Source organism: Hemiscyllium ocellatum, chromosome 22 (genome assembly GCF_020745735.1).
Source record: "Hemiscyllium ocellatum isolate sHemOce1 chromosome 22, sHemOce1.pat.X.cur, whole genome shotgun sequence".
Classification (NCBI taxonomy): domain Eukaryota; kingdom Metazoa; phylum Chordata; class Chondrichthyes; order Orectolobiformes; family Hemiscylliidae; genus Hemiscyllium; species Hemiscyllium ocellatum.
The window spans coordinates 47,249,955-47,255,080 of record NC_083422.1 but is presented as its reverse complement, the minus strand read 5'-3'; positions in this window follow the sequence as shown (position 1 = coordinate 47,255,080).

Genomic DNA, 5,126 nt, shown 5'->3' with positions numbered 1-5,126 from the left:
GGAAACAGGCCCTTCAGCCCAACAAGTCCACACTGACCCGCCGAAGCGCAACCCACCCATACCCCTACATTTACCCCAACATTTACCCCTTACCTAACACTATGGGCAATTTAGCATGGTCAATTCACCTGACCCGCACATTTTTGGACTGTGGGAGGAAACCGGAGCACCCGGAGGAAACCACGCAGACACGGGGAGAATGTGCAAACTCCACACAGTCAGTCCCTGAAGCGGGAATTGAACCCGGGTCTCTGGCACTGTGAGGCAGCAGTGCTAACCACTGTTCCACCGTGCAGCCCGCTACCACCGTGCCGTCCAGGCCAACAGAACATGCTGCCTACAAACAAAATTCTCACATCCTCGACCCAGCTGTTTTGCAAATTCTGTACAATCCATGCTGTGCTCCACTGAACACTTTCAGGAAGTCTTGTGGAAGCAGACGTAGAAAGGAAGCATATCTTGCGGTAGCTTCCAGTGACTATTTCTGTGGTGTAGCAACTGTAACCGACTTTATGCTGCAACACTACCTTCCTGCTCTAACCCTACACGCCAACCAATAACACCACTGTAAGCTGTGCCTTTCAGACCCTCGCTGACCCCCTCACTCCTGCTATAGCCCTTTGCAAACCCTCCACCTGGGAAACCGCCCCCCCCCCCCCCGGGCTGGCAAGGGTGTGGGGTGGGGAGAGTAGCGGTGGTTATTAAATAAATAAGGAGTCATCAACATTGATGATAAAACAGAAAGTTGCTAATACTGGAAATTATTAACTGGAAAACAAAAAAAAATGCTAGTAATACTTATCTGTGAGAGAAAAGCAATCTTTCACTTTGATGGCATTTCCTGGTTTGTGTTTCAGCTGTTTCCCTGAGTCATTTACTCATTTAGATTGCTTCTGTTTCTGGAAATAACACTGTGCCATTTCTGAGTAACTCGGCCATGATTTCATCTTGTCAACATTTGAGCTCAATGGAGAAATGTGGCATTCGAATTAAAGACACAGGAATGTTTGGAATGAAATTAATGTTTGATTCGCTTACATGAATCAACAATGATTTATATGCCTGCCCATTTATCAGGAAATCCCCTTTGTGGAATTCTATTGTGGGATTCAGCCGAGTTCTGAAGTCTTGATTAGGGGCAGCAATAGGGTAAAAATCTGGCATTGGAGTTCAGGTGTCGGTGAGTAGTGGGCTAGCCAATCCTGACGTCATCTGGGGGCACCAATATTTCCACAGATAGAGAGCTGAACACAGATACTCCAGATGAGGCCCTGACCATGCGATTAGCCTTTTTGATTCTTTTCTGTGTCTGGTTTTAAATATTGCACCAAATTTTGATTCATATTATAAAGTCACACAGGAAAGGAAAGCAGGGGCCTTATCCCACTCCTCCCATAACAACCTAAACACCTTGCTCCCCCTAACGTCCCATTCTCCCCAAAACATCCTATTCTCCAGATCCCCAAATGTTTCTTTCCATCCAAAACTTTCGAAACACCCTGTTCCCCACTAAAACAGCCCTCCCATCAAATACCTCCCTCCCACCAGATGTACCCTTGGCCCCTGAATTAGAAGTTTCACTGGACTGAAACTATTACTTCACTCGTCCTGCTCTGCTCAGCAGCAGACATCTGCTGCTCATTCGGACTCACGAGCTGGCCGGGACACATCATCTCCGGGAAGACACGAGGATTATTTCTGAAACATTGAAACTCACGTGACTTCTAGAGAGAGGAAAACCTCCTGATGTTCACACGGAAAACTGCCTACTCAAAGAACACCACCGGCCAACAGCTGACTCGCATTGACGCGCAACCTCAGCAGAAACTCAGATACTCGTGTGAAATCTGGGAGCCCTCCCTTTACAAACTGACAATAGTCCCAACTCTTCTGACTGAGCCGAGTGGTGAAGTGCCAGTGGGTCAGCCCCCAGGACCGGCTGGAGGAGAAGATATGACCTCTCAGTCCGCAAGTGCAAGACAAATTGTGACTGTGACCATCCAACTCAGACCATCGCCCACACAGTCTGACTTATGGCCCAGAGAACCCCATTCACACTGGGTCGCCTTAAATTACTAACTCACAGCCATACCAATCCAAATCAGACTTTAAAAATTCCATGTTTGCTCGAAATCTCTGCAGCCAATGACATCCTTCTGACCTGTCAGATTCTCCAAAACACGACCTTTCAGTGAACATGCCTGTTCTCGTTCACTGAAAGAGATTTCCAGAGAATTGCACACACCCCTGGCTTGTTCCTCAGTGTCTTATTTTTCTAGTGGTTATTAATTTCCCCGTTTACAATCAATGTTGCAACTGCTTCCATCACCTAATCAAGCAGTGATCCTACATTCAAACTTGTATCAGACGCCAGGATTGGTCTGCACCATTGTACTGTCCTTTTGAAAGCTTTCTGAATGAACATAGAACATAGAACATAGACCAATACAGCGCAGTACAGGCCCTTCGGTCCTCGATGTTGCGCCGATCCAAGCCCACCTAACCTACACTAGCCCACTATCCTCCATATGCCTATCCAATGCCTGTTTAAATGCCCATCAAGAGGGAGAGTCCACCACTGCTACTGGCAGGGCATTCCATGAACTCACTACTCGCTGAGTAAAGAATGTGGATGATGTTGTTGCTGCTGCACTGGGAGGTGCTGCAGTGGATGGTCAGTCCAGTGGCTGGACATCAACCTATGGCTGTGTTCTGGGAGGTGCTTGGTTCCTGGAATGCTAGTACAATATAACCCCACCCCACAGCAATGCAGTGAGTGGTTAATCTTCTATTACACCGTCTCGAATGACAATCATTTCGAGGGGAAGCCAATCCAAGTGGCAACTTGCCAATATCAAAAGTCCCATGGCAGAAATGCAGGGAAGTTGTCCACAATGTCCTGGCTAAAAATTGTCCCTCGATCAACATCACAAAAAGCAGGTTCTCTGGTCATTAACCGCATTACTGTTTGTTGGATTTTGCTGTGCATACATTGTCCATCACGTTGCAGAGATGAAAGCAATGACTGCACCGTTTCATTGGCCGTGAAGGCACTCGCAGACCTGCAGCCGGCGCTAGATAAATGATTCTGGAGCAAGTGATTGGAAGCGAAAGAGCGAGACGCAGCAGCAGCAGAGAAGCCTCGGGGAGACCAACAGAGAGCAGGACAATTTGGAAACCACCCCGTTCGCTCTGACTCATCGAGCGAGTTCTTCCGAGCTGCGTCAATCCTGGGTCGGGTTGACAGTGGAATTTATGAGGCGCCGTGACTCGACTCGATCCTTGCAGCCCTCTGCAAGCCGCTCAGTGCAAAACCGCACAAACACTGGCGAAACCCTGACTGCCTCTGCAGACAGCCAAGAAAGTGTCACATTTCACTTGGTGTGTGCTAGCCGTGCTCCCCCACTCGGGGAGGTCACTGTCACTGCTGGTGCTGGAAACATGGTTCGAGACTCAGAAAACTGGAGATGCTGGAATCCAGAGTAGACCAGCAGGAGGCTGGAAGAACACAGCAAGCCAGGCAGCATCAGGGGGTGGAGAATTCAACGTTTCGGGTGTGACCTTTCTTCAGGACTGGGGGATTGGGTGTAGAGGGGGTGGCAGGGTGGTGGAGTGGGGGCAGGTGAAGGCAGGTAGAGGACTTTCCTCATTCCTGAAGAAGGGCTCATGCCCGAAATGTCGATTCTCCTGCTCCTTGGATGCTGCCTGACCTGCTGCGCTCTTCCAGCAACACATTTTCAGCTCTGCTCTCCAGCATCTGCAGTCCTCACTTTCCCCTAGGTAGAGGGCACAGCCTGGTTGATCAGTGGGAGGAAGGAATCCGGTTGGGTGGCAGGGAGCAGTGGGATGGAGGGATAGGGGCTGGGAAGGGTATGGTGAAGGAGGTTGTTTGAAATTGGAGAACTCAGTGTGGAGTCCTCAGGACTGTAGGGTGCCCAGGTGGAAGATAAGGTGTTGTTGCTCCAGGAGGTGCTGTGCTTTATGGGGCAGACAGCACTGAGATGCAGACACAGTAAACCCCACAACATTCCCTTGGGGAACATGCAGACTGGCGTTTCCCCCTGAGTTCCTAGCCAACATAATTTGAGGAGAAGCATTTTTCACCCAGAAGGTAGTGGAAGGTCTGGAAAGCATTGTCTGAGAGCGTATAGGAGGTGGGAAACCTTACAATGTTTTAAAAATTACTTGTGTGAGCTCTTGAAGTATCATAACTTCAAGTAGGCGGCCAGGTGGCACGGTGGTTTGCACCGCTGCCTCACAGCGCCAGAGACCCGGGCTCAATTCCCACCTCAGGCGACTCTCTGTGTGGAGTTTGCACATTCTCCCCGTGTCTGCGTGGGTTTCCTCCGGGTGCTCCGGTTTCCTCCCACAATCCAAAGATGTATGCGTCAGGTGAATTGGCCATGCTGAACTGCCTGTAGTGTTAGGTAAGGGGTAAATGTAGGGGTATGGGTGGGTTGCGCTTCGGCGGGTCAGTGTGGACTTGTTGGGCCAAAAGGCCTGTTTCCACACTGTAAGTAATCTAAAAAGTAATATAAAAAAACATTCAATACCATGAGCTCAGTGTGGGAGAATAGGACCAGTATTTGTTGTAGTACAGATCTGATGGGCTGAAGGGCCTCTTCTATACCACATGATTCTATGTACTGCTGAGGCAGTGATAGAAGATAGGGGGGTGGTCAGTATTGAGTTCAGATCTGGCCGCTGCACTTCAGGGAGGAGACAGTAACCCTGCTGAAGGCAGCTGATCGCCTGGGATTGTAGAAAGCTCTAAGGCCCCATATAGAAAGATGAGGTAACATTCCTTGTGTTTCTGCAGGTCTCAATGAAAACAGTGTCAGAGGCCGAGAATGGAGGCTGGGAGAGGGAGGTCGAGAGTTACCACGTCAATCAGAAGCTCAGGGTTCTGCTCAGACAGTGGCCAGGGCTGCTCCATGGAGTGGAACGTACAGAACTCTACATTGTGAACCACACTTACAGTTCACTTAATCAGAACCAGGCACAGGTTAAACACCTACAGGCGGCCTTAGGGGCCTTGCATGGTGACAGGGGAGGAGGTGGAAGGAGTTGTTTGAGTAGAAAAGAGTCAGGGAAAGGAAGGAGGGGTTTATTAGGGAGACAGTGGA